This window comes from Periplaneta americana, chromosome 8, assembly GCF_040183065.1.
Source record: "Periplaneta americana isolate PAMFEO1 chromosome 8, P.americana_PAMFEO1_priV1, whole genome shotgun sequence".
In the NCBI taxonomy this organism is placed as follows: Eukaryota; Metazoa; Arthropoda; class Insecta; order Blattodea; family Blattidae; genus Periplaneta; species Periplaneta americana.
The window spans coordinates 146942618-146956479 of record NC_091124.1 but is presented as its reverse complement, the minus strand read 5'-3'; positions in this window follow the sequence as shown (position 1 = coordinate 146956479).

Genomic DNA, 13862 nt, shown 5'->3' with positions numbered 1-13862 from the left:
CTCAATACGAGCAAATGCTGGGCAACTTTCGGTGCTGGACCCTGGACTCATTTCACCAGCATTATCACCTACTTTTCATTACGCTAAATAACCTGAGCTGTTGATACAGCATCGTAAAATAACCCAATAAAATAAATAAATTCATTCAATACAGGGATGACATTTGAAATTTAAAAAGAGGTGGGGAATGAGGATATGAAACCTAATCTGGAGTTAACACTTGTTTTATATTTCCCCTCAATATCTAATTGAGGTGGTTTTGTTTAAATTAAATTTAATTGAAATAAATATTTTAGACTGAGAAGTTTTGAAATTAAATGTAGGTTAATTTGCACAGCTATTGCTAATTGATACGTGGAAATTCACCAAGACATAAATAACATTTTAATTTAGATAGATGAAATGAGTTAATAATGAAATGAGCAATTACTTGATGTGTATTTGTTTTTTCACACTTTTCACTGCCTCCCATAATGAAGTTCATTTATGTTCACAACGAAATGTAGGGATAGATCTACATTTTTATAACAACAATTCAAATTTCGGTTTTAATGTTTATAATATTAAGTTCTTTTTCTGAGCAGTGAGTTTAATTCTGTAGGAAAGGCAAACGCTTAAACGTACAAGGGAAATAGAGCCTTTTTTGCTCGCTGAAAACATCGCAATTTTACGTTTTAAAACATGCAATACGTAAGAAATTCTGCATTTCTTTTCCTACTCTGACATTCTCTCTTGCAGTAAAGTGATGGCACTTTTCAGGCAACAGACATATATATGTTTGTATCCATCCCCTTCAAAAACTACAGCTTTTTCTAGTCTTTTTTCCCCCTCTGGAATTGTTACGACTTTTTTTCTCAGAGAAAGAAACAAGTCCAAACAGACGCTATCTTCCATGCGACAATACAGTGTTTGAGCATGAGTGGAATATCCCATTACTTCAGATTCTTTGTTTACTTCTATAAACTTTTATGTTTTATTGAATGTTGTTAATTATCTTAGAGGAGTTCGTCTTATTATCTAATTTTGAATTGAAAAACATCACTGAAGAATTGTTGACTTAGCGTTAAGATAATATTATAATGAAGGCTGTAACGTCTCTATAAACTCCAGTTAACTGTTGAGTGTACTAAGTCGGCAAGAAATATCTCTAATGTTGTCAATACGAAAGGAATATTTGACTTACCTCGTCTTATAAAATTTATAACATACAATTTATTTAGAGAGAGTTTGACAAATTATTGCTAGCACGTACAGTTTACCTTGCGGTATTTCAGTCTATAACCCAATATGGGATATTAGGATGGGGTGTTACTTATAAAATTAACCTTAATGCACTAGATTCATAATAAAGAAGAACAATTTAATTAAAATATGTCTAAAAAACCTATTGATTATCCTACAGAAAAATTTGTTTTTAGAATTTCAAGTCTTCAAAATACATCAAATTTATATCGGTTGTATTACTAAATTTTGTACATAAAATCACACATATTTCCGATCGTATATTCACAAACAGAAAACCAAAGACATGGATATAATACATTTGTTTGTACCCAAGTGTTTAACGAGCACTGATTTGAATCATAGTAGTAATAATGGCCCTAGAATTTATAACAAATTAATAAAGAAATATCCTCATCTATTATCTCAAACAATTTCAATTCTCTTTGAAGAGAGTGCTAGAATTTTGTATATTTACAATTTTTTGTGTATATTCTAGCTTTAAAATTATTATTATTATTATTATTATTATTATTATTATCATTATTATTATTATTATTGTTATTATTATTACTACAACTTACTTATTTACTTACTTACAAATGACTTTTAAGGAACCCGTAGGTTCATTGCCGCCCTCATATAATCCCGCCATCGGTCCTTATCCTGTGCAAGATTAATCCAGTCTCTATCATCATATCCCACCTCCCTCAAATCCATTTTAATATTATCCTCCCATGTATGTCTCGATCTCCCCAAAGGTATTTTTCCCTCCGGCCTCCCAATTAACATTCTATATGCATTTCTGGACTCTCCCATACGTGCTACTTGCCCTGCCCATCTCAAACGTCTGGATTTAATGTTCCTAATTATGTCAGGTGAAGAATATAATGGGTGCATTTCTGCGTTGTGTAACTTTCTCCATTCTTTAACTTCATCCCTCTTAGCCCCAAATATTTCCCTAAGCACCTTATTTTCAAAGACCCTTAATCTCTGTTTCTCTCTCAAAGTGAGAGTTCAAGTTTCAAAACCATACAGAACAACGGGTAATATAATTGTATTAATTCTAACTTTCAGATTTTTTGACAGGAGGCTAGATGACAAAAGCTTCTATTATTATTATTATTATTATTATTATTATTATTATTATTATTATTATTATTATTATTATTATTAATAGAGACAGTGTTGCAAATATGGAATAGGCCTACCATTTTGTTTTTCTTCGTTTTGGAAAATACATGTTTCGAATATTAAACGTAAAATATCGTCCTATTTATTGCTGAATGACCCTGTGAATGGTACATCGGACTTAAAAGTTCCTAGGGTGTTATGTAATGTTTTAAAAAAAATATTTCCTCAAAATTTAATATAATTCTTTCATAAAAGTAGAGGTACAGTAGAAATATGGAATACTATTAATAACATGCTACAAGATTAACATAATTGCAAAATCTAAATGGCCTCCATTAAGAAAAGTACAGAACAAGTATTCAACATGTTCAATAGAAGGTGTTTTCCCAACCGTAATATACTGAATCTAGATGAATCGTCTCTCAAGTCTTTTTTCTAACTTGTTTTATGGCTTCTTACATTTCATTTCCATTCCACTGTTTCCTAAGTTTGTTGAAAAGTAAGGTTTTCCCTCCTCCTACAGGCTCCAACACTATACTAACAAAACAGAAAATCAGGGTATAGATGGAATAGAATACTAACAAGACTAGTATATTTCAATTTTTGTGATACACTGATGTCATAACCTCAAAACATATAATAGCTGAAAAGCAAAATAAATTAAATATGCATTGCTATAAACGTAGATTATTTCTCTTTGATATTATATCATTAATATTTCTAAGTGTAAGGAATAACAATGCACCTATATTCAAGAAAAGAACGTACCGCCAAAATTTTCGCTTTTGTCGAAAACGAAATAATGATGGACATTTAAGAATTCAGCTTATAATTGCAAACTAACACATTCCCGCAAAAGAGAGTATCAGTGTGTAGTAACTTGGAAGGCTTCCGCTAGATACAACACGTATCAGGTCGTATATCACACTGTTACATATTTATACATTTGTAACGCTTCCTCTACTCCTACTACTACTACTACTACTACTACTACTACTACTACTACTACTACTACTACTACTACTACTAGTACTACTACCACTACCACTACTAGTACTACTGTTGCTACCACTACTATTTAATTCTTTATACTTTAATGATAATATAGATAGTTAGGAATACTTAATAGGTTTTCATAAACAGGGCTATATTGTGACAGACAAAAGCTGGGAGGATTTATGTGACTTCTTGCTCTTCAACGTAATCAAGTATAATTACATTAATTTGTCAAAACATTTCGTGTGAATATCTGAAATAACTCGCATTTCTATTTAAAGGTTTAGATTTGAAGCATAATTCCGTAGATGTTCTATTTCACCGTGACAAACATTCTCGGGGGAATACGTTCTTTCTTTTAATATTCTCTTTTAGAGTAGGACAGAAGCCCAGGAAGAAAATCAGTGGGAAAGATTTCGAGTCAATTTACTATTTTGTTGTTTTTTTAAATACTGTATTGTAGGGTAAATTAGGGTCTGTTGGACAGTCGGGCTTGTTGGACATTTTGTACTTCAACGTATTACCTCGCCACTTGTAGGCACCACATTCTGCTAGAAGTCAATGGCGGAATTGGCCACGAGTGGGGCTACATCGCAACTTTTTCAAGATCTCAACACAAAACATTTCGATTTAGTGAACAAACGTCTCGAAATCATTATGCGTAAAAGAGATGCGCTTAGAAGAGAAAAGAAAATTATTTCAAAGGTTTAACCACTGATACTCTTTAAAGCTTAAAATTACGTACACCACATTTCTGTATTAATACTTGTGTTAGTTAAATGAGTAAACTTAAAAAAATTTGGTAAGTTGTTTATGAGTAAATTTGTTGTGACCGAACTCTCATCTTAAAGGAAAAAAAAAATACCGGACCGTGACTTCTGAAAGATAGAGAACCACTGGCTTAAAAGGAAGGGTTCAGAACCATAGTGGGCCAAGCACCATTGACTAAAACCGTAGAAAACAATAGTTAAAATGAAGTTATTATCATAGTTCAATGGAAACATATAGCAAGTAATATAAAGTATACATATTAAAACTAAATGATATGTAAATTTTCATTAAACTATGGCATTCACTTAAATTTAACCCTTGCTTTCTCCGTTTTTAATAAATGGTGCTTGGCCCACTATGGCTCTGAACCCTTCAAATATAGGTGGTGACGAAGTATTGCTAAAGAATCAATCAGGGTAGCGATAGAGGACTTTTCCATCTTATTTCAATTTAGTCCAAATCTGATCCTGGTGGTGATGAGGAGCAGAGGGATGGTAATTTACCACGTGGTCTCACCATTAAATCGATTGTTTTGATGTCTTCAAGGTTATGCTTATCTTTAAAGTATAGTGTTGTAGCCTTTTTTTGTTTTCGTTCATTCTCCTCCTGTTGCAATACTTTCACCAATACCTGTACAGGAGGGAACGATTCAATGAACCACACACTTTAGACACCGACACATACTCGTATTATGTGGGTCTCCACTATGCTGGGGTCAACAGAGCACTGGGACCTCCACAGAGATTCTCACAAGACATAACATCCATCACGCTGGCCTTTATGTTTCCCGAATCTAACGGTAGAATCTATTGTAGGCCAACTTCCCACATACTATATTTATGAGTACAGCAACACCCAATTTTAGACTTAACTCATTTATTCTGGATGGTCTTTTATATAATAATAATAATAATAATAATAATAATAATAATAATAATAATAATAATAACAACAACAACAATAAAAGTAACAGTTCTTGTACGTCCATGCATAAGACGTAAAAGTAATATAAAAATATTTTGGATGTCTGATGTTGCGTATTATTTTTGCTTTAATAACAAAGTTTTATTAATTCAGAAAGAGAAACTGAGAAAAATGCCTAGAAGGTAGAAAGAGAGAAGTTTAAGCAAAGCTGTGTGATACGAAGTACATATATTTTACTGCAAAGCTACCGCAATATGAAAGTTTAAATCAACATATACTCTGTAATTATACAGTTTTAAATATTTCGTCCGTACAATTTTGTGGAAAATTATGACGTTTAATTTCGCTAGAACCTCGGGTGAAGAGCTAACATCAACAATCTCAACTTTTTAAATAACAGCAGTTTGTAATAAATTTCATTCCATTCAATGGTAAGAGAAGAGTGCAATCGTTGATAATACGCGTAAATTACAACGTAAACTTAGGCCTATTTGTACTGTAATAAAAGAGAAATCTCTCATACTTTTCAAATGGACTTAATTATTAATTTCTATGACGTTCAATGAAATTCAGTGTTTCTGTTTTTTATTTCCCACGATTGAAGGGTGCATTACTCGATACATCAAGTATAGTTAATAGTTAATAATAAATAATACAATAAAAAGGATCAATTTTTAAAACGATTAAGATAATCACATAACCTCAATTTCTCCATGCCCAACTACATTTAAAGTTACCAACTGATTCAATATCTATAATATAACCTCTTGGTACATGAGGGTTAACTTTTGACATGTTACTGTTTAGTTAGGTAAGTATTTATTTGTTAGTGGTACATGTACATAATTTATTTGTTGGATTTTCCCATATAAATCACTGATGTGTGGCGTGTATACAGAAATCGTATTCACGTTTCAATGCTCTTCAATATTTCCTGTTATCGGTGTAATTGATGTATATTGTGCTTACTTATCGATATAAAATATCAGTGTGAAAAAATCACAGATAAAAGTCACAGATATTTAATTGTCACAGTCACAGTTGTCACAGATACTTGAAAATATCGTTTAAGCTCATCTCTAGTTACCGCTCGCTGTTGCGTTATCCCTAACCCCGAATGTGATGTCACGAGCATCTATCAGCTCTACTGTACCGCAAGCTTTAGATGTCCAGAGAGGTGAAGAAGTTCACAATGATGCGTGTTTTTATTCAAAACTCTCTAAAATCGGATACATGTATATATGAACTTTTCTCTTCATAATGATGTCAGGAATCAGACCCTAAATTATGGCACGATCTTCGTGAATCACCCTGTACGTTTTTGATATCTTGTGAAGAGAGTACAATATCCAGAATTTTTAATATGGCGCCCATGATACTCATGTTTTTTTTTTTTTCATAAATTTATTTTAGTTGATGTTCTGTATGTTTGTCGTCATGTGATTTAAGGATCTAACATGGCTACGGTCGTTTGGAAACGAAGTGTGATTTGAGAGGTTATTTAAGGACAGTATATGTTCTTAATTTCCTTTGTTTCCTTTCGTCTCTATTTCTAAACTTTAAATCGGAAACTGTCTATGAAGAAATACACGGAACTGCCGACAATGCAGTAACAAGAGCATTGACATAATCGCCATTAATGAATCTCTGTCCCAGAGTATGATCATTGACCACAATCATGTTCGAGTTATACAGGGTGATTCACGAGGATTTACCATCACTTACGGAGCTTATTTCCGAAAATATTCTGAGCAAAATATGTCATATAAACATTTGTCCTCATCTCAATATTTTCGAAGTTACACATTAATTTGAAGTTGTTAGTTTTAAGGATAGAAAATATTATGAATGGAGAATGAACTACTCAGAAGTGTCATTCCTTTAATTGGCTAGTGTTCTGAAGGTAAACATGTGTTTTTGATTGCTTTGTACAGTTTCTATTTTTCAATTTTTACTAAAAATACATCAATCTTACGTACTTATCACAAAAAATTGTTACATATCATATGACTTTAGGAACTTGATACTTTACAGTTTAATTATGCATCCTAATGTACAGTCTTAAAGAATTTACTAGAGTGACGTCATTTGTAACAATTGTGATAAATGCCTAAGAAAATGTAATTTTGTAGTTAAAAATCGAAAAAGAAAATTTACGAAGCAACTATGGATTCACGACACAGTTTTAGCTTCAGAATACTAGCTAATTGAAGAAATTATACTGCTAAATAGTCCATTCTTTATCTGTAATATTCTTTTAATCTTCAAACACAAGAATAGGCCTAATGGTATTTTATAAACAAATTCAAATTACTGTAATTCTGAAAATATTGAGATTAGGACAAATGTTTATATGACATTTTTTGCTCAGAATGTCTTCGGAAATAAGCTCCGTAAGGGACGGTAAATCCTCGTGAATCACCCTGTATGAAGGGCAGGCTAAAGACGTACACGAGGAGAAACGGACAATCTACATTTCAACCTTCCCATATAAAGACAAATACCAACTTAATGATATCAATGTCACAAGATTGATGTTTGATGCAAGAGGAACGACATCTAACATCTCCTATCAATTCTGCAATGCTCAGGCCATAAAGAGCGTGATGTTCCCTATGTTCGCAAAATATAGCGACTGACACACAGAGTTGCGTACGCGATATTCGCTATGTGGTCGCGGAGTGTTTGATTCTCGGCTACATTTTCAAAACGTCGTTGTGTACGGGCATGCGCAATAGACCATTGCACAGATTTATTTCACACCAAGTGCAGAACTCTCATTCTGATTGCAGCAATTATGAATAATATGAATGACTATAACCGGAGATAGTTTGATCAAAGAAAGTGGTGAACGCGATTTTTCGAATCTTTCGTAATTTAATATCAGCGGAAATGTTGATTTTTATAGAGAAAAATATAAATATACACGGGTTAAATTTATTTTAGTGTTAAACATGTCGGAAAATGATTAAATTACATAAGTTAGGTCAGATACAACAGTGTTCATGAGTGAGATAGTTATATACAATAGAAGTCTTCCTTAAGCTACTTTACGCGGTCGAACATCTGTACCAGGGTCGTAGTACTACCACTGAAGATGGAGGAGCATTCCTCCGACACATGTCTGGTTTTTAACAGATTTTATTAATTTTATTCAATCATTATAAAGTGTTCATATAACTGTAATAAATTACTTCTATTGTATATAACTATGTCGGAAAATGTTGAAAAAAATCGGCGTTAGCAATGTCAAATCTTGATCTTTTGGAGTGGAATGGCTCTTCTGCTAAAACAAGAAAATAAAACAGGACATATTCATACATATTCATCCCATAAAATAATAATAATAATAATAATAATAATAATAATAATAATAATAATAATTATGGCAGTAATAATTAATTTAAAAACCACTATGATATTTTTTCATTCTGTTAAATTTCAAAGTAAGTCACAGTATTGTTCAATCAGCATGGATGTTATTTATGTCATATAAATATTTCAATCAAATTTCTAAACTCTCAATTAACTCAAAAACCTTTAAGCCATGGAAATATTTTGTAAACAGATTTGAAATTAGCTCGTAGATTTCACATGAAAATCTGTCGTTAACAGACGAATGTTTAATTCGCTGTAAATGGGAAACCAGTAAGCATTTTGTGTTGCTACAACTTTTTAATGTCTTCCATTTATTGTCAACATTCATCTCGCTTTGACCCACCATATAAAGTCAAAATGAAAACGTTTGCAGCTAAAATTTTGAAGGAGTAAATAAATATTTTGAAAAGATCACTTCGAAGTTAGTATTTTATTTTTGCAGACTTTTTTAAAAAAGATTTTGATTTGGAATTCTTTTATCTTCTTTCCTTTGACACTAGCCTACAGCGCGATTGATTATCATAAGAGCTATGACATGAAATGTTTTAATGGAGCGGAAAATATTGTTTTTTCTCTCTTAACTGCAACCGGTAGAAATAAGAGTTTAGTAAAAAAACATAGCTTTCAGTGTGGCTACCGGATGTAGCGAACAAAGCAAACATCGCGTACATGGCGTAGCGATGTGTGTGGCTTCAGCATGAGATCCTAAGAGTGCACAAATCTTTTCTAAATGATATGACCATCCTTGTAATTAAAGAGTCAATCAAATTCTTATGAAACAACATATCTATATGAATTCTAATTCACTAGATTTAGAAAAAAGTTCGTCATTATAGTTTTCCTTGTTGATTGTGATTGTTTTCTTCTTTGTTGCTTAATCGTTTTTATGCTTTTTCTAATGGCAGCCACTGATTTGAGGAACTTCTTATAAAGTAAATAAATTAAACACGAAATAAAATAAAAAGCAACGTTTGAAGCTGATGTTCAGAATTAATTTAATCCAATTAGTTAGGAAATTACTGTTTATTTCCATTGCACGTTTCGTAAATAGTTTTGCTAATTAATGTAATGAACCGTTAACCGAACATTTAAAGCTTTTAATTATCGACATTCGGATTCAATCCCTGCTGATTTGAAGTGGTGGAAAAACACAGTGTTGTGACAAGTTTCTCGGTATGCTCCACAAGCAATCACTGGCAAGTGAACATTCCACCATGTCAGATTTGAACATTTTCGTGACCTTTCAGCCTGTCAATTAAGACAAGTCAGATGCGTTACACCTTGCGCTACAATAGAGACAGAATGTTCACGTGTAAGTCACAGTTTTACTACTCGTAGATAAGTGTAGTCTACAGTATGTCCACAGAAATCTTCCGTGATTATAAGACGCTATAATTTCGTAACTGTGTAAGTTAAGAAATTCACACTAGTGTCATAAGGACGACTCGAAGAATTCCTCTTTTGAGTATTGCGGTATGTCTAATTCGCGGAAAAAACAGTAGATGGCTGTTAATATGGGTTTCGTTTGTTCGGGTTTGCCATTCTTTTGTTATTTTTGCATTATTACATTCTATCAAATGTTCGTGACCGTTTTAAAAACAACTGGCAGTACGGGGGGGGGGCACGTTGAAGACCAAGACAAGATCTGCAAATAGCCACCAAAGTCCCCAGGCTTGAATGTCTGTCAAAACTTGTTAGAGAATTACATAAAAGATTACCATCTATGCAATTCCATCGCCTCAAGAGTTGGGACATCGTACCTCCGGTGTCATTGTGTCCATTCCAGTAAATATGTTACAGCACCTGTGACGTGAGTGGGAATGTCGCCTTGATTTCTGGTGTATGAAACGTGGGGTGCCATTGAGTGGCTGCGAGGTATCCGTTATAGAATTTTTTTTAGTTGTTTTTTCGGTGTCAACATTTTTATGTACTTCGACTACCGACAGAGACGACATACTCTTTTGTAATCACGGAGATTTTCTGTGGACACTGTGTATTATGAATTATGTCCTAAATTACCGACTTTTGAATACTTTTAAGGAATTTCCCACTCTCTCTTCCAATACTTTCAGCATGATAGTGTGTTTACATTTGGTATACAGGTCTAAAGGTTGAGATGTAATTTATATATAGTGTATGTATGTGTGTGTGTGTATATATATATATATATATATATATATATATATATATATATAATGTAAAAGATTACCATCTATGCACCTCCATCGCCTCAAGAGCTGCGACATCGTATCTGTGTGTATGTGTGTATATGTGTATATATATGTATATATATATCGCAGGCTATATTGTCATTAATAAGTAATACCATGAATGATTTTCTTCTTGTCGGTAATTTCACAAGCGCGGAGCGAAGCGAAGAGCGAGGGAAATTGTCTGTAAAGATGAATGCATGAGTGATATTTACTAAGGTTATTTCATGAATAGAATATGTAATAAATATTATTAATTAAATAAATATAATAACATATTTGTATTCAGTTTAATTTATTCGCATATCGAACTTCGTACGTTGGAACGATCTTCTATATGATTTAATATTAGTCGCCATCTAGTGTTAAGAATCTGAAATACAGGGGAAGTATTTATTTTTATTCACAATTCAGATCTTGCAATTTTGTGTAAGAATCAAAACTGCAGATGAATAAGTGAACAGCGGAATGATGTGAAATAATTGAATTTTATTAAACGGAATGTGATTTAAACACAATGAAAGTAATCACGTAACTTAAAATTAATTTTAAATGGAAGTTTGAAATTTTATAATATGGATCTTAATATACTCTTATGTCGTCTAATTGAAAGTTTATTATGGAATTGGTATGCTCTAGATTCTAGAATTAAAAGCGTTTGATGATGAGGATGTTTATTGGTTGGTTCGTAGTTTGTTTATAGTGAGGTTATGGTCTTCGTTTATTTGTACACAGGGTTTCAGTGAGATTTGAGTTATCTCTGCCTTCTAAATATTCCCCGTACTAACCAGGAAAAACTTGGAATCAGATGCAACAGGATTATTTCGACAAAATTACCGTGATAAATGACCTGATTGACTGAAACTGAATAAATTCTTATACGGGATTCTTCACTGATTGCATGAGCGAAATATTCAGTGTAATGTATCACAATATATCATGTTGTATAATCTGTAAAGTACCAATGTTTTGGATTGCTTTGATTATCATTAATAGCTCGGGCGATAGGCGTGATAAGACATGGATTTGATTCCCTCTTGAAATAATTATCTGGATGCGAATTTTCCAAGGTTTCCCAAATGTAAGACGAATGTCAGGTAATTATATGCCAATTCCTCTAACTCATCTAGTCAAATACTATCTCGCTATCACCAGTTCTATCGAAGCTACGTAACCTAGTAGTTGGTATGACGTCGTTAAGTAATTAATTAAAAATGCAAAGAATCACAGATCTTCATTTCAAGTAGTGTTCTTTAGGAGAATTATAAAAACTAGCATATTGAAATGAAGGTTATAATCATAAGATCTTACTAATAACAAATCTTATGTAGACGTTTAATTGCCTTATAGAGTGGATAGCTTGTTTTTAAGTCGTGACTAAATTCCTGACTAATAATTACTATAAATATACGTAGTATATAACAATACAACTATTACAGAATTACATTATAGTTTCGTCATTATTTTATTACGAAAGGTAACAGAATAACTGAGAATCTTTATTGCATTCGATAGTGTGTGCCAGTGTGCGCTACTGTACCACGCTAATTATTAATAGTACAATTAGGCCTGATCGATTAGCACTCTATATTTTGATCAAAGAGCACAGCTACAGCAATTCTGTGCTCTTTGATTTGTTGTTCTGTGATTATAAGATAACCATAATCATAAAATGGCAATCGATACAAACAGCTGTTAGGGAAGCGGCCATTTTTTGTGTATACAACGCTTAAACTGGGGGTTTCGTCTCTATAACTTTAGCAAATCAATTCCCAACCTACAGTTACATACTGTTTATACATGCATGGTTTATTAGTAACGTTTTCTATGTCATCTGCATAAGTATCGTATAAAAATTATGCACGGTTTATTAGTAAGACCGTACATTATAAATCCGTTTTTCACTGTTTGAAGTTTGGATTGGTAGCTAAATTTTATATATTTAACCTCTATTTCATAGCATCTATGAATGTACAACTTTCCCAGAAAAGTTTTTATTCTATGATTTTGAAAGATTTCTTTGCTAATAAAATAAATAAATTTGAAAATGATCTTAAATTTTGGAAAGTTTATCATTTCTTCCTTCTTCATTTCACCTTTATTAGTCTCCTGACTATTGTTCTGTGTATGATTTGACTTCTAACACTTGACGGATATACAGAGCATGTTTTCTTACATGAGATCAGCATAATTCCAAAACTCCACACTAATATTCATAATAAATAAACATTAATGCCTTGAGTCAATAGGATTCAAAATCACTATCGTAACTTTCACGAACTTAAACGCGCACATCCTAATATTTGCAAGTACCGCGGTGTTTGATAATTTACTTTCAGACGTAATACAAAACGATTGGAAGATTACCATCACTTTAAATGTACTTATCACGTTATTCACAATCAATATCCCTGTAGCATTAGACTGTTTGCCGTTTGTTTTATCCTATTTATAATGTAGTGAAGTTATACAATCCTCTCTTTAATTTGATTTCTACTGAACAAATGTTTGCATGAAAATTTTCTGCTCGAGGAGCGCTAAATCAGTTTAATATTAAAACTTTAGACATATGAAGATCTCACTCAAAGAACGTTGTATATCATATGCAAAAGCCGTTGATATACAACCTTCTTTGAGGGAGGTCTTCATATCGCTCTATGCGCTATACTCACGTCACTACATGCGAAGTAAAATTTTATTATAATTGTCCTAGATTCTAACCTCTTAATCTACATTGAGTTAAAGTGATCTCACAAATAAGCAGTATATGTAAAAGTATTAAGGAAAATATAGGAGACGTGACGCAATTAAAAAAACCAGCTGTGCATCGGCACTACTGCGATGGAAAGTGAATCTCTATATACCGTCATATGAGTGGTCTATGATGGTGATATTATGGTCATCATTTTTTTGTATGTAAATTATTTTCGTGACATTTCAAACAAAAGGAATGAACGTGGTAAAACGGGAGAGTTGCCGTAGTGTCGGGTGTTATGCCGCGCACTTGGGAGAGATGACGCAGTTTTGTAGAAAGGTAAAATAATTGTGTTGGTGGTAGGAACACGTTTTTAGAAATTAAATATGAAGAAATGGGCTAAGTAAAATTAGTGTGCCAGGTTTAATCATTACATTAACAAAATATGTTATCTACATCACTATCATCATCATAATCATAAAATTATATCAAACTCTACATGACGTTCTGGCAATCATAGTAAATTTCAAGTT